The following is a 25,225-nucleotide window of genomic DNA, read 5'->3' on the forward strand; positions in this document are numbered from 1 at the left end:
AATTAGAAGAGATCCCAAATCGTGAGGGGGGAGAAAGGGGATAAAAAGAGGTTCAAAAAGGAAGAAAGAAAAAAAGAAAAGAAAAGAATTTAAAAAAAGAAAACAAATAAGAAAAATATAAAAAAGAAAAAATATATATATTGGATAAACTAGTTAAAAAACGTTAAAAAAGAAAAAGGTAAAAGTTAAAAAAAAATTTACCAGAAGGCGAGAAAAAAACAAAAAATGAAAAAGAAAAAAATTAACTGCAAGACTAAAAAAAATCAAAGGAAAAAACCATGAGTTCCGTGCTTGGCTTTCTCCTCCTCTGGAATTCTGCTGCTCTCCTTGGTATTGAAACCGCACTCCTTGGTAGGTGAACTTGGTCTCGGCTGGATTTCTTGTTGATCTTCTGGGGGAGGGGCCTGGTGTAGTGATTCTCAAGTGTCTTTGCCCCAGGCGGAATTGCACCGCCCTTATCAGGGGCCGGGGTGAGTAATCCGCTTGGGTTTGCTTTCAGGAGCTTTTGTTCCCTGAGCGCTTTCCGTAGAGTTCCAGAGGACGGGAATACAAATGGTGGCCTCCTGGTCTCCGGCCCGGAGGAGCTGAGAGCCCAGGGCCCCACTCCTCAGTGCTCCCTCGAGAACAGCGCCCAGTTACTCCCGTCTTCCTGACCTCCGGCCGCCTCCGAGCTCACCGAGCCTGCGACTGGTTCAAGGTAACACCGAGCTGCGAGCTTACTGTCGGCTCTGTCTCTGTAGCCGGCTTTCCCGTTCCAATACCCGCAAGCTCTGCGACACTCAGACACCCCCGATCCTTCTGTGACCCTGCGGGACCTGAGGCCACGCTGACCCCGCGTGGGCTTCGCCCCGGTTTAGCCTCTGGAGCGATGTCCCTCAGCGGAACAGACTTTTAAAAGTACTGATTTTGTGGGCCGTTGCTCCGCCGCTTGCAGGGAGCCGGCCCCTCCCCCCGGGGTCTATCTTCCCGTAGCTTTGGATTCACTTCTCTGCCGTCCTACCTTTCAGAAAGTGGTTGTTTTTCTGTTTCCAGAATTGCTGTTCTTCTTCTCTTTGATCTGCGGATGGATTTTCAGGTGTTTGCAATCTTTAGATAAGCTATCTAGCTGATCTCCCGCTAGCTGAAGTCGACACCAAGGTATTTAATTTGATTGATCTAGTGATTAAGCATCCATTTGTTCTTTTTGTATTCAATTTGCTTACACATGGAAGATTACTTTTCTATTGTCAGGGGTAAACATGTATAAATATAGACACTGCTGAAGTCATCATATTTTAAAGTGGAATTCTATAGGGAGTAGATGCTGACTATTTACTGTATACACAGAAGAAGAGATATCATCCATTCATCTATTATTTTAGGAAAAGCTTTAAATGATCTTCTCTTCCAAGCTGTTCCTCTATGTAGAAGAGAAAATTATAGAACTTCAAGACAACCAAATAATCCAAAAAAAAAAAAAAAAAAAAAGGGGGCCAGAGCATTGCAGTTTAAATGATAATGGAATAAAGTGACACCATGACGTATAGTCACAGATTACTTGAAACAAATTTGAGACACAGTGTTCAAGAGAGATTCATATATGCCCCCTAACCTTATTCCAAAATTCAGTCTAAGGAATTCTAAACTCAGGTTCGTTCTTAAGAAGCAATTCAGACATATGAAGGACTTTTTAGATAAGTCCTTATCTAAAAGTAAAGAAGCTTATTGACAGGGAACTGACAGGAGTCAAAGATTGGCCTGTATAGTCCAAGTTTTAGTGAGTTCTTCAGCAGAGCATGGTGAAAGCACAGATTGGCATTTTGTTAGGCATGCTGGTCTTCCATGAGGGAGATTTCTACCCACGTATATTTAGGGCCCATCAAATACAGTTCTCTATGCTTTTTCTTAACATTCCATCCCCAAGAAGGGTGTAGAAAATGAAGTACTCCTTTCTTATTGATTATAGTATTGTTTTTTCTGCCAATAGAAGGCCAGTACTGCAAGAAAAATCCCATTCCCATGGCAACAAAGATCTCCACTTTTAACTTGTTACCACATGAAGAAGAAACTATTTTTTTCTCTAACATTAAAGATTGCAATTTTGAGAATATGGGAATGACCTTTGGCAACAGGGTGGTGTTAGAGCATCTGGGCCAAAGGGCTGTGTCCAGGGTGAAGGCCTTTAGGACTTTTAATATGTTGGCACTGATTTTATTTACATCCTGGCAAGAAGCAAAACTTAAACCAAAGAGACATCATTTTTTTACTCAGGAACAGTGACCTTTTATTCTGGAGGTATCTCAAGGGTAGAAGAATATGACATTTCATTTGTTGAATTTTCCTAAATATTACCACTCAAAAATGGGGAGAGAGAGGAGCCAATTAAATTTTTATTGGATGTTACTATGTTCTTTTCCTGATAAATTCTCCTTCCGTTTTCATTAAGCCTTTTAAGTGGAGCCAGTCCTATATAAGACATTTGATCACCCTAGTTCTAGAAAACTGAGCTTCTCTAAGTTTGCTGTGGAGAAATCATCTGCCATTTTTGTTTTAAAACCTTAAAATATCAGGAAATCTCACCACCCAGATATCTTCAGTAAAGAGGCAAGGAGGAGTCTGGGGTATGGAAGGAAAGCTGGGTGTTGATCACGTGCTCTATGCCAGGCACTGTGCTGGCTGCTTAAAGAATTCAGAGACTATAGTATGTGTCATCTTCCTTGCTCTTGTGAACAAAGAGGGACATTGGCTTGTGCTAAGTAAGTATCATTAGAGGCAGTCACTTCTTTATGAGGATCTCAACTAAGGATTCAACACAACATTCTGTAGCCATTGGTGCTAAATATATTATGATCTATCATAATATGCTTTTGGTGGTTCACTGCAAAGAAGGAAATCCTACGTAAGCCAATCTACTTGATTTTTATTCTTAATGATCAAAACTAATAAATCATTTTTCATTTAGAATTGGAGAAAGTGACAATATTTTTGAGTAGTACCATTGTGAATAAAATTTGAGCATGGGGCTGGGTACCATAAGCAAGATGGTCATGCAGATTGTTGTTTTGGAAAAATGTGGGGTGTAAGAATGCAAAATCAAAGAAGGGGATCAGTTTTTACAAAGCATAGTCTCCTATAGAGCCTTAATACCTGGGTTTTTTAATTCACCAAAGTTTTCTCTCCCACTGTTCACTATATTTAGTGAGTAAATTTTCACCATTCTTAGTATAAAATAGTCCTCTGCTCCTTTGAAGTTTTGTGAAATGTTTTTAAAAGTCCCTATATCTGGGGGCACCTGGGTGGCTCAGTGAGTTAAGCCTCTACCTTCAGCTCTGGTCATGATCTCAGGGTTCTGAGATCGAGCCCCGCATCAGGCTCTCTGCTCAACAGGGAGCCTGCTTCCTCCTCTCTCTCTGCCTGCCTCTCTGCCTACTTGTGATCTCTATTTTATAAATAAAATCTTTTTTTTTTTTAAGTCCCTATATCTGTCAGAGTGCTTGATTTATGCTATGGTAGCAAATTACCACAAAATAGCAGATGACAATCACAAGCTCATTTTTCCCTCATGCTACAGTGCCAACAAGGGTGAGCTGTAGTTTTGCTTACTTACAGTTACTCTGAGATCTAGGCTAATGATACAGCCTTCATCTGGAATACTGTCAGTTTTGTGGTGAAGGGAAAAGAGAATTGCTTCCTGTTAATGGAGCAGTCACTGCTAAAGCTTTGGTCCTGAATTGGTCTCTCACTCCCACTTATGTTTCATTAGCTGAACAAATCTCATCATCAAATTTGGGCGGGGAAGGACATTTTTCTTCTCTTTCTAGACTTAATCTTAAGTACCTTGAACTTCTTAGGGGAGAGCTACACCTTTAGTCTCTTTTTTTCTGGGCCATTCTGTCCAGTTGGGGGCCATCTTAAGCCATTCTGTTTTGTCTTTTTTTAAAAGGTTATAAAACCACACCTTTAATTTGGTTCTTTCTCTGAGACTAAGATTTTAATTATCTTCATTACTCAAAGGTCTCCTCAGTTTTTTTCTGTTACAGTTTACGTTATAAAGAAGTTGCTTCTTCTAATCCTATAAGACTTAGAATTTCTGGACTGTTAGTCCCTTTTATTTCTGCTATAAAGGATGCATTTCTAAAATCATCTCTTTTTTTTTTATGGTACTGTTGTCAGATGCAACCAACAGCAGTCAAAGGATGCTATTAGCATCCCATTTTTTCACCTTCTTCACCTAAAGCAACAAGCTTATCGGGTATATTATATGTATCCTGAATTGTCACAGGTGAGTTTTTGAAAAACTGTTTTACTGCAAAATGGATTGCCATTCTTTCATTCTCCACTAAGAATTTCCATAGAGGACCACTGCCTCACCCTAGTCAGTGCCGTATATTTGAGAGTTTTTTGTGTTTTTTTTTTGGGGGGGGGTTTCAGAGGAACATTCCCCTCCTGATACCAATTACTATATTAGTCAGGATATACTAGGTTATGCTACAATAACAAAAGACTTCCAAATATGAGTAACTTAAGCAACAAAGGTTTATTGTTCACCAATACTACATGCCCATCACAAATCATCTATGCCTTTGCTCCTCCAAGAAGGGGCTATAAATATTTTTAATATTACTGTCAACTATAATTACTGATATAAATGTTACTTAGCTCATAAAACCTGATTTTGTTCCTCTCTATATACTTCTACTAACTCATGCATTCAACAAATATTTACTGATTACCCACCATGTGCTGGACTCTGTTCTAGACCCTGGGGAAATAACAGAGAACAAAACTGACAAGAGCCTGCCCTCACATCAGCTCATCTGTCTACCTATTTCTATGTTCCTTCTTACTATCCCATGAAACTGTCTTGATCAAGGTCCACAAAAGAGATGATGTTTTAAACCAATCACTGAAAAATGAACGGAGTTAGGATAACCAAAGCTAAAATAAGCAGATAAAATGAAGAACAGCATTCTAGGTAGAGGGACCAGAAAGGAATGGAGTCATGAAATCATAGCCTTGCCCAGGAAATTGTTCCTATGGCTGAGCATGGATAATGTAAAATAATCTCTGCAGTGGCTAAATTAAAAGGAAGGGATTACCCCCCAGGGATCTTAGTTTTAGGTTTTGGTCTGAGACCGTTGTCCTGTAATCCCCTCTAGTGTGGTTCTTGAAATAGGCTTCCTGAGCCAGCTGTCATTCCCAGCCCCCTGCTTCTAGCTGGTCATGACTCATACCATTTGTCATTGCCTGGTAGGGAGAGAGCCACTGAAGAATTTTAAGTGCAATAGTATGGGACTGAATTTAAGTTTTAGAAACTAAGAGATAGGAGACAAAAGATCAGTAGGAGACTATTTTTATTGGCTACCAAGACTTGGGCCCTGCTATGAATGAGCCAGTGGGGTGAATCTACCCTGATGTTTCAAACCTTACTATTGTGCCCAGAGTGCTTGAAAATATCTATGTGGTTTTGACATGCCAGAGTGGCACAGTTTCTCAAACTCTCTTTCCAATCAGATTAGTTTCCCCAGCCCTAGCCCATCCCACTCTGCCCAGCTTCTTCCTCTCTCAAGTTGGCTTTTTTGCTAAGATCCATGCATGTCCCATGGCCAAGGATGCCAAGGGTCTGACATATTGAAGAGTTGCTGTTGGATGTAGCAGGAAGAGTTAGAAAGCCGTTATAATAGCAAAGGAAGAATACAAGGATAATTGTTACCTGATAAGATGTACTAGATGGGAGTTTCAGCCAAGCTTATTGAGAGACAAAGTTCATTACCAGAATAGAGAACTCCATACAGTCATTGAAATGTGTATTAATCATTTATTTTGCACACATTAATTTGAGGTTTGAGCAGGACTTCTCTGAGGAGTTGTCAAGCAGAGAGGCAAGAAGCTCAGGAAAGTGTCCACATCTGGAGACCTAACTAATGCAGAGGTAACTAAAATGGAAGGGTTTTAAAGAATTGTGCAGAGAGAAAATTTAGAGCAAGAAAAGAAGAGAGGGAGGCCAAGATAGGCAGGAATGCCCACATTTAAGAGGTGGAAGAGGAGACCGAGTAATGGCCTAAGGGAATATGGAATAGGGAGAAATGAACCAGGAAAGTGAATGCTACAAAAGCTAGAGTCTATTTTTATATCCACAGATAGAACTGAGCCCTCAGTGCATAATGGCGCTGTTCATTGTGATAGAGTTCTTACAGCCTTTGAAACATCTCCTTAGATTTACTTCTACTCTGTGTCATATGGCAAAGTATTGAAATAATTTCTGCTGTAGATCTTTTGTACTGCATATTCCTAGCAAGGGCAGTTTTACTCCAAAGGGATGGAAATTGGTTCTTGGTGGGAAGGGAGGGTAGGGCGACTCACATTGTTATGGCAATAGTCTGTGGTCTTGCAAAACTCAATCCTCTCCAACAAAATATTATTACTTTTTATTTTGTTTCTCTTGCTGGGTTTTTTTTTGGATATCATGCAAGTAGCATTGACATTGAATTCAAGAAAGGTGCACAAAATATATGCAATGCTACAAAATATAGCAAATTGATAATTAAATGCTAATAACTTTATCTTTTAACTTAAAATTTATTTAGTCATTCTTAACTCTGGATTAAATATAGTAAAACTTGTGCATAAATATGATATATAAACAAATGCATAGTATATGAGGTATTAAAATTTCATGGAGGGAACATACAGGAAAAATGTCCAAAAAGTCTCCTAATAAGGGGGGAAGTAATAAAAAAGGTGAGGCATACTACTATAAATAGTTGGGTGTCATTCATTGGATTTTATTCTTGGATTCAATATTGACCGTTAATCTCTATTCCCTTATATAATGTTTTCCTTCAAATTTTTTACCTGTAATTTGAGTTGGTTGCTACTAGATGGCAGGTTCTGGTCCAACTAGACCGACTTCACTACATAGCTAATATAGGCAACAAGTACGTAGTAAACTTACAAGGTTAATACTTCTTCTAATGCTTCTACCAAAATATTGCTCTTCATTGAAAATAAACTGTAACATTTATTGGTATTGGTTTTGTGCATTTAAATAGCATCCTAAATTTATAGCAAGATTTAAAGAAATAACACAAGTTTTAGGAATTTTTATATATGCTTGATGTTTGCTTAGTTGACTTGAGTTAAACCAGTTAATAATGGTAACTCAGTTTACCTTCTTCAGAGTGATATTATGTTCTCTTTGGAGTCTCAGGAGAAAGTTTGGGATTGAAATAAGAACATATATACACTTTGTAATAATTTGTTTAACCTTTCCTGTTTTATAACATGAATTTATTGTCAATGTCAGATGGAAATAACCCTCCCCCCTACATTTTGTTTCTTTTTTGGCTAGTTTTCAGTGTTGTAAAAAGGACTCCTGTATTGCGATGAGATGTAAATAGTTGGCCTTTGAGGCTCCGTACAACTCTAGGTTTGTTTTGTTTTGTTTTGTTTTAAGATTTTATTTATTAATTGACAGAAAGAGACACAGCGAGAGAGAGAACACAAGCAGAGGGAGTGCAAGAGGGAGAAGCAGGTCTCCCACTGAGCAGGGAGCCCTGGGCAGGGCTCAATCCCCAATACCTTGAGCCATCCAGGTGCCCCAAATCTAGGATTTTTTAATTCTGTAAGGAATATATGTGTGATTGTTAAGGGATATAGGCTAAGGAGCAATTATAGCAATAGAGGATTTTGGTGAAAATGTTTTGAAGCAAGTATGTTTGGATTGCCAGAGGGAAGGAAAGAGGACATTCTCTGTAGGGGATTAATATTGAAGTGGAAATGGGAAATATGATGCTCATGTGTGAGTGTGCATGGCAAGAAGTAAATAAAAACACCAGCTTGATGAGGAAAAAAGGATGTTTGGGAAAGCAATAAAAGATGCTATGGGAACATGCTGAGGAAATTTGAAATATCAGACATAAGGAACTGTGAGTGGATTTTTGAAAGGAAGTTTATACCTTATATGTGTGTGATTTCAGAAAAAGAAGTCAGTGGCTTTCGCATAAAAATAGAAAAAATTAGTGAGTCTGGAATCTACATGTTACCTGTGTTACTTGGCCTAAGACGTAGTGCATTCCTGATTCAGGAAATAGGGCTCTAGGTAGGGTCTAAGCATTGCTTTGCAAGTTGATATTTCATTTCTTAGGACGAAGGAAGCAAAGATACATGAATCTAATCTCCAGTGTGTGCTAAAGAGGAGGTAGAATTTTGTCCTTTAAGATAAAAGTTTGTTTGTTTTTTTAAGATTTTATTTATTTGTCAGAGAGAGCACACAAGCAAGGGGAGCAGCAGGCAGAGAGAGAAGCAGGCTCCACACTAAGCAGGGAGCTCTACTCTGGGATCATGACCTGAGCCAAAGGCAGACCCTTAAAGACTGAGCCACCCAGGTGCTTCAAGATTAAAAAAATCTTTTTTTTTTTTTTTTTTAATTTAACACAGAGAGAGAGAGATCACAAGTAGGCAGAGTAGCAGGCAGAGGGAGAAGGGGGGAAACAGGCTCCCTGCTAAGCAGAGAGCAGGATGCAGGGCTAGATCCCAGGACCCTGAGATATGACCTGAGCCGAAGGCAGAGGCTTAACCCACTTGTCCACCCAGGCGCCCCAAGATAAAAACTTTTTTTAACAGTTACTTTTGCTCCCCAATTTAAAAAAAAAATAGAATTCTATAAAAATCAAAGAGGAAAGATGTACCTTTTGACCACTTTGTAGAGTGCCGAAAGAAATAAATCTTCAGAGATAACTCAGTTGAAGAAAAGCACTTGGGAACACTTGGGTGGTATAGTCAGTTAAGCGTCCTACTCTTGGTTTCAGCTCAAGTTGTGATCTCAAGGTCCTGAGATTGAATCCCTTGTTGAGCCGCACCCCCCCCACCCCCAATCAGCAAGGAGTCAGCTTCTCTCTCTCTCTCTTTGCCCTCTCACCCCTAAAAGAAAGAAATCTTAAAAATACAAGTTTGTTAGGAGCCTTTTTGATTCCCAATGATGTGGGGATTTGGTAGTTTTGAGTTTTTAAAGCTAATTTTTCAAAATTCAGTATATGTTTAGAAGAAAACAAAGAGGCAACCCACGGAATGGGAGAAGATATTTGCAAATGACAGTACAGACAAAAGGTTGATATCCAGGATTTACAATGAACTCCTCAAACTCAACACACATGAAACAGGCAAACATATCAAAAAATGGGAAGAAGATATGAACAGACACTTCTCCAATCAAGACATACAAATGGCTATCAGACACATGAAAAAATGTTCATCATCATTAGCCCTCAGGGAGATTCAAATTAAAACCACATTGAGATATCACCTTACACCAGTTAGAATGGCCAAAATTAGCACGACAGGAAACAACATGTCTTGGAGAGGATGTGGAGAAAGGGGAACCTTCTTACACTGTTGGTGGGAATGCAAGTTGGTGCAGCCACTTTGGAGAACAGTGTGGAGATTCCTCAAGAAATTAAAAATAGAGCTTCCCTATGACCCTGCAATTGTACTCCTGGGTATTTACCCCAAAGATACAGATGTCGTGAAAAGAAGGGCCATCTGTACCCCAATGTTTATAACAGCAATGGCCATGGTCGCCAAACTGTGGAAAGAACCAAGATGCCCTTCAACGGACGAATGGATAAGGAAGATGTGGTCCATAGACACTATGGAGTATTATGCCTCCATCAGAAAGGATGAATACCCAACTTTTGTAGCAACATGGACGGGACTGGAAGAGATTATGCTGAGTGAAATAAGTCAAGCAGAGAGAGTCAATTATCATATGGTTTCACTTATTTGTGGAGCATAATAAATATCATGGAGGACAAGGGGTGTTAGAGAGGAGAAGGGAGTTGGGGTAAATTGGAAGGGGAGGTGAATCATGAGAGACTATGGACTCTGAAAAACAATCTGAGGGGTTTGAAGTGGTGGGGGGTGTGGGAGGTTGTGGTACCAGGTGGTGGGTATTATAGAGGGCACGGATTGCATGGAGCACTGGGTGCGGTGAAAAAATAATGAATACTGTTTTTCTGAAAATAAATAAATAGAAAAAAAAATCCCACCAATTAAAAAAAAAAAGAAGATGAAGAAGAGAACAGTGCAGTTTGATGCAAAGACAGTGGGTTTAGCAGTCCTGAACCAAATCATGGCTCTGCTTCCAGCTATCTTTATGATTTTGAATAACCTAAACTTTCTTAACACTCTAAAGGAAACAAAGACATTAATGTCTACTTAATGATGTGAAGCCACCAATGAAAATGTCCCATTCAGTACATTGCTGGGCACACAGTCATTGCACGGTAAAAATTAATTTCTTGTGCTTTTACCTATAGTTTAATCCTACTTTTCCCACATGAATGATAGGGCCTTAGATACACCATTAGATCTATTTCTCAATTACCAACTAAATTAAAGAGATGGGCATGTTTTTTCACATAATTATTTGTATAAAAAGTAGATCTATTGAACTGGCTAAATATAGGCATTAGCTGGAATCTTTCATTTATAAAACAATTATAGGTTCTTATTAAATACAAATACTGAGGGTAAGTAGGAACACTAATGCTTAAATCATGTCAGCCTTCGTTTAATTCAACCTCACATTTTTTGCCATGAATTAATAATATAAATAATTTCATAGGACACTTCATTGAAATCCTGACTTTCCTAGAGCATTTTCATACCAGTTTTGCTGTGGGCAAATCTATGCATTATTAATAATTTTCAAATTACATTTCTTCTCTAGTGACTAAACAGATTCTAAATGAGACAAAGAGAAAAAAATAGATTGTCTTTTCTGTTTTATTTTTTAAAACCAACTTCCTGTTTAAACTTATCAGCATCAAAAAAGGAAATAAAGGGACACCTCGGTGGCTCAGTTGGTTAAGCAGCTGCCTTCGGCTCGGGTCATGATCCCAGCGTCCTGGGATCGAGTCCCACATCGGGCTCCTTGCTCAGCAGGGAGCCTGCTTCTCCCTCTGCTTCTGCCTGCCATTCTGTCTGCCTGTGCTCGCGCTCTCCCCCTCTCTCTCTCTGATAAATAAATAAATTTAAAAAAAAAAAGGAAATAAAGCCTCATGATATTTTTACCATTATGAAATCCCATAATTTTCTTTTCCAGTCAGAAGGAAAGCTAATTCTTTCTCCAAAAAGCCTACCTATGTATGGTGAGAAACAAAATATGGGTTGGGTACCAACTTCCTTTCTAATGCAGAAATGCTTTATTACATTGACAGCTTTTTTTCCTCCCTCTCCTACCAGAGTATATTAGTGCCAGGACTACCATAACAAAGTACCATAAACTTGGTGGCTCACAGAACAAATATTCTTTGTCTTACAGTTCTGGAAGCTAGAGTCCAGGATCAAGGTGTTGACAAAGTTGATTACTTCTGAAACATGTGAGGAAGAATCATCTTGCCCAGCTTCTGGCACTTTGCTGGTCACCTTTGGCACTCATTCACTTGTAGAAGCATCACCAATGTCTGTCTTCATCTTCATATGGTGTTCTCCCTGTGTGCATATCTGGTCCATGTCCAAATTTCCCCTCCCTTTTTTATAAGGACACCAGTCACATTGGATCAGGGACCACCCTGATGACCTCATTCAACAAATGACATCTGGAGTGATCCTATAAGGTCATATTCTGAGGTACTGGATGATATAACTTCAACATATGAATTTGAGGGGACACAATTAAACCTCTAACACTGAGGTCCAAATTCTCTAGGCTGTGAAAGTGCCTATACCATCTCTAGCAGCCAGGTACTGACACAGAGCAGCTACAGAATAGGGCTCAGTGACTGTTGGATAAGGTAGGGCTCAGTGACTGGTGGGCAGGTGGTTGGATGAGTGCATAGGTGGATAGGTGAATGGCTGGCTGACTGACTGGATGGATGGATGGATGGATGGGTGGGTGGATGGGGGGAATAGGTGGATGGATGGATGATTGAGGAAATGGATGGATGGATGGATGGATGGGTGGGCAGATAGATGGGTGAGTAGATAGGTAGGTGTGGTTGTTTGGGTGGATAGGTAGATAAGTGGAGGAATAGAATGATGGCTGAATGGACAGATAGTCCTAAATAATGTATCATCAAGGGAATCATCCCAAAACACACCAGTGCCAGTGAGAATGAGTCCAGTGGGCTGCGGTAACCAGGAAAAAGTTGAGATTTTGATTGAGCCTTGACTGAGGGGGAGAATTGCAGTTCATACTCTGACCTGAAGGATGACATGAGCAAGCACCTTTTATAAATAAAAGCAAAGCACCTATTATAAATCAAAGCACTTGCCTTACTTTATTTTAAAATTTTTCCCATTTCTCTTTATTTAAACTCAGTTAATTAACATATAATATGTTCTTGGTTTCTGAGGTAGAGTTCAATGATCATCAGTTTTATATAATCCACAGTGCTCATTGCATCATGTGCCCTTCTTAATTCCCATCACCCAGTTAACCCACCCCCTCCGCCACCTTCCCCTCCAGCAACTGTTTGTTTCCTATGATTAAGTGTTTCTTATGGTTTGTCTCCCTCTCTGCTTTCATCTTTTATTTTTTCTGCTCTTCACCTATGATCATCTGTTTTGTTTCTTAGATGCCACATATGAGTGAGATCAAATGATAACTGTCTTTCTCTGATTGACTTATTTCGCGTAGCAAACTATCCTCTAATTCTATCCACGTCACTGCAAACAGCAAGGTTTCATTTTTTGATGGCTGAGTGGTATTCCGTTGTGTATATATATATACTACACCTTCTTCATCCATTCTTCTGTTGATGGACTTCTAGGCTCTTTCCATAGTTTGGCTTTCATGGACATTGCTACTATAAAAATTGGGTGCAGGTACCCCTTTGGATCACTACATTTGTATCTTTGGGATAAATACCCAGTAGTGCAGTTGCTGGTTCATAGAGTAGCTTTATTTTCAACTTCTTGAGACATCTCCATACTGAATTTTCCGAAGTAGCTGCACCAGCTTGCATTCCCACCAACATGTAGGAGGGTTACCCTTTCTCTCCTCGCCAACATTTGTCGTTTCCCGACTTGTTAATTTTAGCCATTCTGACTGGTCTGAGGTGGTATCATTTGGTTTCATTTTGTATTTCCCTACTGCTGAGCGATGTTGAGCATATTTTCATGTGTATTTTGGCCATTTATATTTTGTCTTTGGAGAAATGTCTCTTCATGTCTTCTGCCCACTTCTTGACTGGATTATTTGTTCTGTGGGTGTTGAATTTGTTAAGTTCTTTATAGAATTTGGATACTAACCTTTTACCTTTTTAACCTTTTAAATGATATGTCATTTGCAAATATATTCTCCCATTCTGTCAGTTGTCTTCTGGTTTTGTTGACTGTTTCCTTTGCTGTGCTGTGGGAAGCCACAATAAGGCTTGAGACGAGGACCAAATCAGGCCCTGACTTATGCCTCCTTTAAAGGCTGAATAGCGGAACAAAAGGCTTAGGTTGATAAAGTCGAGTAGCACTGAGAGAGGGTCTGTGCTGTGTTGCGTGCTCGCCTACATGACTTCCCACACGTTTGCTAGTCAGTTAGAGACGATTTGATCAGGGTCGTGAATTCTTGGCTGGTCCTTGCTGTCCTTGTACATAAACTACACCATTGTAAGATTGTGCTGTGCTTACATAAACTATGTCTTGAGTGGCCTTGAAGTCAGTACATCTGGCGCAAGAAGGTCTGCTATTGGTGCTTGGGATATAGATAATGGGAAAGTTTGAAGGATTTTCTGTGCATATTTCAAGCTCTTTAGTAATCAGCTAAAAACAGATACTTTCTTATGATTGTTTCTGTTAGCTATATAATGCCTCACAGCCTTGAATAAAATTGGCACTATTGGACATCTTCCTTGGTGCTCCTCCTGCCCACATCTCTTTGTCTCTTAATTTCTTTTCACCATCCTCTTACCCTCACGTTCCTGATCGATTTGTCATGCCGGCCGTGACACTATGCAAAAGCTTTTTATCTTGATGAAGTCAAACAGTTCATTTTTGCCTTTGTTTCCCTTGCCTTTGCAGACGTGTCTAACAAGAAGTTGCTGTAGCCAAGATCACAGAGGTTGCTGTCTTTATGGTGTTCTCCTTTATAATTTTGATGGACTCCTATCTCACATTCACATCTTTTATCCATTTTGAGTCTATTTTTGTGTATGATATAAAGAAATGGTCCAGTTTCATTCTTCTGCATGTGGCTGTCCAATTTTCTCAACTCCAGTTGTTGAAGAGACTGTCTTTTTTCCAGTGAATTTTCTTCTCTGCTTTGTTGAAGATGAGTTGACCGTAGAGCTGAGGGTCCATTTTCTGGGGTCTCGATTCTTTTCCATTTATTTGTGTGTCTGTATACCATACTGTCTCGATGAGTACAGCTTTGTAATAGAATGTGAAGTCCAGTACTATGATGCAACCAAGCTTTGGTTTCCTTTTTCAACATTCCTTTGGCTATTCAGGATCTTTTCTGGTTCCATAAAAATTTTAGGATTATTCATTCCAGCTCTGTGAAAAAAGTGGATGGTATTTTGATAGGGAGTGCATTGAATGTGTAGATTGCTCTAGGTAATATAGACATTTTCGCAATGTTTGTTCTTCCAATCCATGAGCATGGAACATTTTTCACTTTTTTTTATGTCTTCCTCTTTTCTTTCATGAATGTTCTATAATTTTCTGAGTATAAATTCTTTGTCTCTTTGGTTAGGTTGATTCCTAGGTATCGTGTGGTTTGGGGTGCAGTTGTAAATGGGATCAACTTCTTAATTTCTCTCCTTCTGTCTCATTATTACTGTATAGAAATGCAGCTGATTTCTGTACATTGAGTTCATATCCTGCCACTTTGCTGAATTTCTTTATGAGTTCTGGCAATTTAGGGGTGGAGTCTTTTTGGGTTTTCTTCAGAGTATCATGTCATCTGCAGAGAGTGAGAGTTTGACTTCTTTGCCAGTTTGGAGGCATTTTATTTCTTTTTATTTTCTGATTGCTGAGGCTAGGACTTCTAGTACTCTAGTGAATAGTGGACATCTGCGCCATGTTCCTGAACTTAGGGGAACTCTCAGTTTTTCTCCATTGAGAATGATATTTGCTGTGGGCTTTTTGTATCTAGCTTTTATGATAGTGAGGTGTATGCTCCCTCTATTCCCTACACTGTGAAGAGTTTTAATCAAGGAAGGATCTTGTACTTTGTCAAATGCTTTCTCTGCATCAATTGAGAGGATTATATGGTTCTTGTCCTTTCTTGATTTATGTAGTGTATCACATTGATTTGTGGATGTTGAGCCACACTTGCAGCCCAGGAATAAATCCCACTTGGTTATGGTGAGTAATCCTTTAAATGTACCGTTGGATCCTATTTGGTGAGAATTTTGTCATCCATGTTCATCAAGGTCTGTAATTCTCCTATTTGAAAGGGTTTTTGTCTGTTTTGAGGATCAGCATGATGCAGGCCTCATAGAAAGGGTTTGGAGGTTTTCCTTCCATTTCTGTTTTTTTAATCAGCTTCAGATGAATGGGTATTAGTTCTTTAAATGTTTAATGTTTAAATGCCCCTGAACTCGTGTTTGTTGGGAGATTTTTTATTACTGTATAAATTTCCTTGCTGCTTATGGGTCTATTCAGGTTTTCTGTTTCTTCCTGGTTCAGTTTTGGTAGCTATGAGTTTCCAGGAATGCATCCATTTCTTCCAGATTGCCTAATTTGTTGGCATATAGTTGCTCCTATTTTGTTCTTATTCTTGTTTGTATTTCTTTGATGTTGGTTTTGATCTGTACTCTTTCATTCACAATTTTATTTATTTCAGTCCCTTCTCTTTCTTTTTGGTAAGTCTGGTGAGGCCTTACCGATCTTATTAATTCTTTCAAAGACCCAGCTCCTAGTTTCATTGATCTGTTCTACCATTCTTCTGGTTTCTATTTCATTGATTCTGCTCTGATCTTTATTAATTCTCTTCTCCTCCTGGATTTAGGCTTCATTTGCTGTTCTTTGTCCAGCTCCTTTAGGTGTAAGGTTAGGTTGTGTATTTGAGACCTTTCTTGTTTCTCAAGAAAGGCCTGTATTGCTATTTACTTCCCTCTTAGGACTACCTTTGCTGCATCCCAAAGATTCTGAACATTTTCATTTTCATTTGTTTTCATTTTCATTTGTTTCCATGAATTTTTGTAGTTCTTCCTTAATTTCCTGGTTGATCCATTCATTCTTTAGTAGGATACTCTTTAGCCTCCATGTATTCGAGTTCTTTCCAACTTTCCTCTTGTAATTGAGTTACAGTTCCAAAGCATTTTGATCCAAAAATATTCAGGGGATGATTCTACTCTTTTGGTACCAGTTGAGACTTGATTTGTGACCCAGATGTGATCTATTCTGGAGAATGTTCTATGTGCACTAAAGAAGAATGTGTATTCTGTTGCTTTAAAAATTTATGCTCTGAATTTATCTGTAAAGTCCATCTGGGCCAATGTGTCATTCAAAGTCCTTTATTCCTTGTGGATCTTCTGCTTAGATGATCTGTCCATTGCAGTGAGTGGGGTGTAAAAGTCCCCTGCTGTTTTTGGATTGTTATCTCTGTGTTTAATTGTTATTAATTGGCTGCTCCCATGTTAGGGGCATAAATATTTATAATTGTTAGTCGTCTTGTTGGATAGGCCCTTTAGTCATGATATAGTGTCCTTTCTCATCTTTTATTACAGTCTTTGGTTTAAAATCTAATTTGTCTGATAAAAGAATTGCCACCCCAGCATTCTTTTGATGTCCATTAGCATGATAAATGGTTCTTCTCCCCCTACCCCTCACTTTCAATCTGGAGGTGTCTTTGGGTCTAAAATGAGTCTCTTGCAGAGAGTATATCAGTGGGTCTTGCTTTTTTATCTGATACCCTCTTTCTTTTGATTGGGGCATTTAGGCCATTTACATTCAGAGTAACTTTTGACATATATGAATTTAGTGCTATTGTATTGCCTGTAAAGTGACTGTTTCTGTAGATTGTCTCTGTTCCTTTCTCATCTGTGTTGCTTTTGGACTCTCAGCTTTTAATATTTCTTGTAGGGTTGGCTTGGTGATCATAAATTTTTTCAGGTTCTGTTTTTCTTAGAAGTTTTTTTTTTTTTTAAGATTTTATTTATTTATTTGACAGAGAACAGGAGAACACAAGCAGGGGAAGTGGCAGAGGCAGAGGAAGAAGCAGACTCCCCACTGAGCAGAGAGCCTGATGTGGGGCTCTCTCTCAGGACTCTGGGATTGTGACCTAAGATGAAGGCAGATGCTTAACCAACTGAGCCACCCAGGTGCCCCAATTTCCTGGAAGCTTTTTATATCTCCTTCTATTTCGAATGACATCCTAGCTGGATAAAATATTCTTGGCTGCATATATTTCTCATTTAGCACCCTGAATCCTTTCTGGCCAGCCAGGTCTCTGTGGGTATGTCTGCTTCCAGTCTAATATTTATATCCTTGGATTATGGATCTTTTGTTGTGGATCTCTTGTCCTGACCTGCTTTTAGGATTTTCTCATTTTCTCTGAGATTTACAAATTTCACTATTCTATGTTGGAATGTTGACCTATTTTTATTGATTTTGAGGGGGGTTTTCTTTGCCTCCTGGACCTGGATGCCTGTTTCCTTCTCCAGATTAGGGAATTTCTCTGGTATAATTTGATCCAATAGTTTTCTGCCATAATTTGCTTCTGCCCCTCTCTCTTTCTCCTCTTCTTCTGGGATCCCAATTATTCTAATATTGTTTTGCTTTATGATATCATTTACCTCTCAAATTCTCTCCCTGTAAATCAGTAATTATTTATCTCTTTTTCTCAGCTTCTTTATTCCCCATCATTTTGTCTTCTATATCATTAATTTCTCTTCTGCTTTTCTCCTAGCAGTTAGTTTCCATTTTTTATTCCATCTCATTAATAGCCTTTTTAATTTCAACTTGATTATATTTTAGTTCTCTTATTTCTCCAGAAAAGGATTCTCTACTGTGTTCTATGCTTTTTTCAAGCCCAGCTAGTATCTTTGTAATCATTATTCTGAACTCTAGTTCTGACATCTTACATATATCCATACTGATTAGGTCCCTGGCTGTCAGTACTGCCTCTTGTTCTCTTTTTGAGGTGAGTTTTTCTGTCTTGTCATTATTTCCAGAGACGAATAGATGAACAAAGAATAAAATACTAAAATGGCAACAGCAACTCCAGAGAAATATACACTAAACAAATCAGAAGAGATCCAAAACTGGAAAAAAGGAAAAGAAAAAGAATATAATCAAACTGGTGGACAGAGTAGAACAGTACACTGGATCCTGTGTGTATTTTGGTTTGTTTGTTAGAAAATTAGATTCCAGAATTGTAAAGAAAGAAAAATTTATATACATACCAAAAAGAAATTAAATACAATGAAAGGATAGAATGTAACTGTAAGAATGAAAACTAAAAAACAAGAAAAAAACAGAAAAAAAAAAGAAGACCAACAATGACAAAAGGAAGGGTTATACAGGTGAACAGAACAGAGCAATACCTTATATCTTGATTATATTTTTTGTCAGTTTATTATAAGAAACTACATCTCAAAATTGTAAAGAAAGAAACACACACACACACACACACATATATATATATATATATATATATATATATATATAAAATAAAATTAAATACATTGAAAGGATAGAATGTAACTGTAAAGATGAAAATTAAAAACACTTTAGGGGCGCCTGGGTGGCTCAGTGGGATAAAGCCTCTGCCTTCAGCTTAGGTCATGATCCCAGGGTCCTGGGATCGAGCCCCACATCGGGCTCTCTGCTGAGCAGGGAAACTGCTTCCTCCTCTCTCTCTGCCTTCCTCTCTGCCTACTTGTGATCTCTGTCTCTCAAATAAATAAAATCTTTAAAAAAATACTTTAACAAAACAACAACAAAAAAGGAAGAAAAAATATGATCAGACAAATGACAAGAACAGAGCCATTATTCCAGATTCTGGGTGTATTTTGGTCTGTTAGAAGAAACTGCATCCCAAAATTATAAAGAAAAAAGCTTTACATATATACCAAAATAAACTACAGTGAAAGGATAGAATATAAATGTAAAAATGGAAGGTTAAAAAGATTTAAGGGATGCCTGGGTGGCTCAGTGGATTAAGCAGCTGCCTTCAGCTCAGGTCATGATCTCAGGGTCCTGGGATCAAGTCCCACATCAGGCTCCTTGATCAGCAGGGAGCCTACTTCCCCCACTGCCTACTGCTGAGAGCTTTGTGATCTCTCTCTCTCTCTCTCTGTCAAATAATATCTTTGAAACAAATGAACAAATTTTAAAAAGAGTTGATATAATTTGTTGAAAAAAGAAAGGAAAAAAATTAATTGAATGACTAAAGAATAATGGGGAAAAAACCATGCATTTTATATGCTATATTCCTGTAGTGCTGGAGTTTTGCAGTTCTCTATGATTGATAAACTTGGACTTAGCCAAATGTTCTTGCTGATCTTTTGAGGGAGGGGCCTGTTGCTTTGATTCTCAAGTGTCTTTATCCTGGCAGAATTGCGCTGCCCTTGACAGGGAACCAGGCCAAGTGATCTGCTCCAGTTTGCTCTGTCTTGCTTTTCTTCCCTGAGGGCTTTAGAAGATGAGAATGAAAATGGCAGCCTCCCAATCTCTGGCCCTGAACTGAAAGCTCAGGGTTCCATTCCTCAGTGCACCCTGAGGGAAAATCAGTCACTCCTGTCTCCCTGGTCTCCATCAACACTCGATGCTTACCCAGCCTGTGACAGAGCATTTCTCTTTCAGGTACATGACCCTGTATCAAGTGTCCAAACCCTGCAGACTCCTGCTGCCCACTCCCACTACACTCTTCCCAGGAGAGTAAGAGGGGGTAGTCTCACTGGTCCTGCCGCTTGTTGGACCCCTGCTCATAAAGCAGTCACCTGACCATGCTATGGTTTGCAGTTTATGGCAACCCCGAGCTGAGAGGCCACTCCTGGGCTCACTGATTACAGCCAGCTTCTGCACTCTGATACCTGGGAACTCTGCTGCCCAAAGGCCACCACCAGTCTTTCTGTCACCCCAAAGATCCTGAGACCACACTGTCCCACCTAGGATTCTGCCCTGCTTAGCTACCGAGCACCGTTCAGGCCAGGATGTCCCTCACTGGAATAGACTGCTGAAAGTTCTTTATTTTGTGCTCTGCTACTATATCACTTTCTAGTAGCCAGCTTATGGAGGCTCCCAACCCCCATGATTTATCTTCTCATATATTGCCTAGGATTCACTTCTCCACACCTCCTACCCTGCAGAAAGTAGTCTCTTTTCTATTTGTAGAGTTGCAACTATTCTTTTCCTAGATCTTCGGTTGAGTTCACAGGTGTTCAGAATGATTTGATAGCTATCTAGCTGAGTTCCTGGGACCACAGGAAATTAAGGCCTCCTACTTCTCTGCCATCTTGACTGTATCACTACGTTAATGGCTTTAGCTATCCTTTCTGGTTATAAATTCAATCTCATGAAATTTAACATTTTTCATCCTACTCAATGTAGCCAAAATCATCTTTATTTTCTTTCATCGATGTTTTATAGTTTTCAGAGTATAGATCTTTCACTTCCTCAGTTTAATTTATTCCTGGGTATTATTTTTGGTGCAATTGTAAATGGGATTGTTTTTGTAGATCTCTCCTGCTGTGTTATTAGTGTATAGAAATGCAACAGATTTCTGTGCATTGATTTTTGTATCCTGCAAATTTACTGAATTCATTTATCAGTTCTAGTAGATTTTGGTGGAGTCTTGAGGGTTTTCTATGTATAGTATCATGTCATCTGCAAATAATGAAAGTTTTACCTTACCAATTTCAATGCCTTTTATTTCTTTTCATTGTGTGATTGCTGTGGCTAGGACTTCCAGTAGAAGGTTGAATAAAAGTGGTGAAAGTGGACATCCTTTTCTTACTCCTGATCTTAGGAAAAAAGCTCTCAGTTTTTCTTCATTGAATGTGATGTTTGCTGTGTATGTTTTTTTTTTTTTTTTCATTTAAGGCCTTTATTTATGTTGAGGTATGTTCCTTCTAAATATATTTTGTTGAGGGTTTTTATTATGAATGGTTGTTGTACTTTGTCAAATGCTTTTTCTGCGTGTATTGAAATGATCACTCATCAGGAAATGCAAATCAAAACCACAATGAGATATTACCTTACACCTGTCAAAATGGCTAAAATACAAAATGAGAATTGACAAATGTTCAGGATGTGGAAAGGATGTGAAGGATGTGGAAAAAAAGAAACCCTCCTGCAATGTTAATAGCAATGCAAAGTGGTGTACCCCTATGAAAGAAAGTATGGAGGTTCCTCAAAAAATTAAAAATAGAACTACCCTATGATCCAGTAATTGAAAATTTAAAAAGTACTTACCCAAAAAAATATGAAAACACTAATTCAAAACAGTGCATGCCCCCCTATGTTTATTACAATGTTATTTATAGTAGCCAAACTATAGAAGCCGCCCAAGTGTCCATTGATTGATGAATGGATAAAGAAGATATGTTTTATATGTACACACACACACACACACACACACAATGGAGTATTGTCATAAAAAATGAAATCTTGCCATTAGCAACAACATGGATGGAGCTAGAGAGTATAATTGAAATAAGCTAGTCAGAGAAAGACAAATATCATATGATTTCACTCAATATGGAATTTAAGAAAGAAAACAAATGAACAAAGGGAAAAAGAAAGAGACAAACAAAGAAACAGACTCTTAAGTATAAAAAAAATAGATGGTTACCGGAACGGGGAGGCAGGTAAAATAACTGAATGGAATTTAAGAATGCACTTGTCTTGGTGAGCACTGAGTAATGTATGGAACCGTTGGACCACTATATTGTTTATCTGAAATAATATAGCACTATATGTTAACTGCTGTAATTAAAATTTTAAAAATAGTCAAAATCATAATAATATAAAATGTGACTTACAAGGACCTGTTTGAATGTGATATAACTGCTACCATACAACACTAACAAGTAAAATCCAGTCTCTGACCTCAGGAAACTAATACTTGGGGTGTGTGTGTGTGTGTCAAAGAACAAACAGATAATACACAATTCTTTAACAGTCTATTATATAAATCATGTATGATCCAATACCTGGAAAGAAAAACTTGTCCTAATCATACCCTGAACTTTCCCATATTTGAACTTTTTAATGCTGTTTGCTATATATAGAAGAATAATAAAAACATTTATAGGAGTAGACAACTAATTTCATTTATATCTCTTTAAAATTTACAACATACTTCCACATGTATTACCCAATTTAATACATGCTATAAGCAACCCTGAAGGGTGATGCTATTTTCTATTTTACAGGTAAGCAAACTAAGGCTTACAAAATTTAAGTAACTTGTAAGATCTACGAAGCAAACTGGGGCAAGATCCAGGATTTCCTAACTTTATACCCTAATTGTTTTCTATCACATTATTGCTTTTCATTCCTCTTGATATCCTATCAACCCTTTGATGTTCGGCTAAGCTGCTGTCACTTCACTTGAAATTTTTCCAGTCATCCCACGTGGAGGAAATTCTTCCTATTCCTAACTCTTTTTTTTTTTTTTTTTTTTTTTTTTAAAGATTTTATTTATTTATTAATTTGACAGAGAGAAATCACAAGTAGATGGAGAGGCAGCCAGAGAGAGAGAGAGGGAAGCAGGCTCTCTGCTGAGCAGAGAGCCCGATGCGGGACTCGATCCCAGGACTCTGAGATCATGACCTGAGCCGAAGGCAGCGGCTTAACCCACTGAGCCACCCAGGCGCCCACTATTCCTAACTCTTAAAGCACTGCATATTTCTGTTGCAGCTCCTAAGCTATATGCCTTTGCGTTATCATTATTTCTGTATGTGTCCTTTTCCTCCCAGTTGGTTAGCTCCTTGAGTCCAAGGGGTATATTGTTACCACTTACTAGCAGTAGGCATGCAAGAAAAGTCAGTGAGCGAATGAATGAATATAATAAATGAATGAATTAATGTTCTAGGAGTCTCTGCCATGAAGCAGTGTTGTCATGACTTACTTAGCCAGGATATTTCCTCTTAGAGTTGCCAGTAAAGGGAAGAAATGAGCTCAGATGTAAGATGAGGCTGGGTTTTACACACACAGGCCTAGTGCCTAGCAAGCCATTATCATGCCTGTTTGGCTGTAATCTCTTTACCATGGTTTCTTTCATATCTCTTTTAGGCTATAAAATCTCTGGAGTTGTTAGATAAAAATGCCCCATCTTGTCTCTTGTTATTTAAGAGTTCTTTTTTAATTTGGAGTGATGCAGGGACTTTTCTACCTTTCCCTCCATATTTTACAGACAGAAGTAGAATAGATCCTTTAGCTGTTAGTAAGCCTTTGGCCACATTGGTCTTCTTGTTATCTTCTCTTTGTTGTGTGTCCTCTCATCTCTTTGTCTCCCTTGACTACAGTCTATCTGATTGGAGCAGTGGGGGTATTTTTTTTTTTTTTTTGAAGGAGGTCATTCTTGTTGTCTTAATAGTCAGCCTATGGTAACATCATTGTAGGGCTATCGTAGTATGTGCTGCTTTTTTGAGTGGATAAAATGCTGACAGTCGTCATGAATAGGGATTCCACAGAGCTTTTTTTTTTCCATGTAGCCTATGAGCTTAGGACTAGTAGTATATTAGACTGGTGATCAAAATGGAAATTAATTAGCAAGATTATTACAAAACAAGCACAGTGTCACTTTCCAGAATATATAGTTTCAAATTATGATGGTAACCATGTAGATTGGTATAGTCTTTTTATAAAATAATTTAGCAACATGTATTATAAATTTATGTATATATAAATACACACACACACACACACACACACACACACCTTGACTGACCTGGCAATTTCCTTCCAGGAGTCAAGTCAAAGGAAATGATTCAAAGTTAAAAATATGATGACAGTGTATCAGGTAGGGGATTGCACTCAGCTGTGTAAACAAAACCATTATAGCTGCTTAACAAAATAGACATTTATCTTTCTCATAACAAGAAGTGGGGAGACCCAATATTCAGGGCTCCTGAAGCAGCTTCATCTTACCATCAGTATCCTAAGCAATGGCTTTCATCCTCATTGTCCCTTGTGGCTATAGGATGGTAAGTTTCTTTCATATTGTTCCAAATGGGAAGAGAAAAGGACAAGCAAGTCAGCTAAAACTTTTCTAGAAATCTCAGGTGAACTTCTGTTTCTCATTAATTAGAACTATCTCTTCTAGCTTCAGAGACTGTAAAATTAAGGTTTGGGTCAGTATTAGAAGGTGCAGGAGAAACAGTGAAGTATGTCCCAAACTGAGAAGGTACTTTGAGACTGGAAAATGAAGTAAGCCACTCCATACAGTTTACATAGAGTTTTATTTAGGGTAACTTACTGACAGGGGAATTGGATGGAGGACAATCCACCACAACTGCATGGTTATTCTCCACAAAATCTGGACCTTAGAGTGACAGGACACACAAAAGGACATTATAATGAGATTAAAGGTGTTGCTTGCACCTCAGAGAGCTTATATGCACCTAATTGACAGTTACCCTTTAATTTGATCTTGTGGCACAACCTGTGCATCAGAAAGGGAAAGGACTATATTATCTCTAACAGATTCATGGAAGGCCCAAACAAGCCTCTCCACTTTCCAGCCTTGGCAGTCATTTCTAAGGTATGTATATTAATCTCCATGGGGGTTAGAACACATAGCCCCGAGAGAGATCATTGAACTAACGTGAACAAAATGGAGAACAAAAGATAGAGCCAGTATTGTCAGCACTCCTATGGTCAGCTATATTGTCAGGTTAACCCAAATTGGGTTTTGTTAGTAAGGAATATTGGGAGAATGTCTATTGGTAAAACAACTAGTAATGTCTTCCACAGTAATCAAAGTATTGAAGATAACAAAAGTAAAATAATGGTGGCCCTATTGATGTCCATTCACAGAGTAGATAAAATGACTTAATATGTGATGGAATATTATATAACCGTATTAATCACAGCAAGATTAGGAAAACAGAAGCTACTATAAATGTGAAGAATAAGAAACATTTTAATGCAGGGAATCAGAAGTTTATACAACTTGTGGAAGGCTGGAGGAGCAAAGTTCAGGAAAGCCACCATCTTAGTTTGGATTCTTCCTAAAGTAGAATTTGAGGCAAGCACTGAGGAGTAGATAGTTTATTGGGGAGCCAATCCCAGAGATCAGCAGTATGAAATAAGGCAAAGAGGAATGGCCAACAGGGTTGTGTTGTAGAGATGC

General features: G+C 38.5%; 1 protein-coding gene across 6 annotated transcripts in view; it reads left to right on the forward strand.

Moving 5' to 3' along the window:
- Window positions 1–25,225, forward strand: part of TMEM108 (transmembrane protein 108) — a 384,720-nt gene that overhangs the window by 181,719 nt on the left and 177,776 nt on the right. Inside the window, exon 1 of one of the 6 annotated variants that reach the window (XM_059162628.1) lies at window positions 677–697. The exons of the other annotated variants lie outside the window; for them this stretch is intronic. The gene's annotated coding sequence lies outside the window, so the exon portion shown is untranslated. Of the gene's footprint in view, window positions 1–676; window positions 698–25,225 lie in introns of those variants that run through there. 6 annotated transcript variants of the gene reach the window in all.

Source organism: Mustela lutreola, chromosome 2 (assembly GCF_030435805.1).
Source record: "Mustela lutreola isolate mMusLut2 chromosome 2, mMusLut2.pri, whole genome shotgun sequence".
NCBI classification, from domain to species: Eukaryota; Metazoa; Chordata; class Mammalia; order Carnivora; family Mustelidae; genus Mustela; species Mustela lutreola.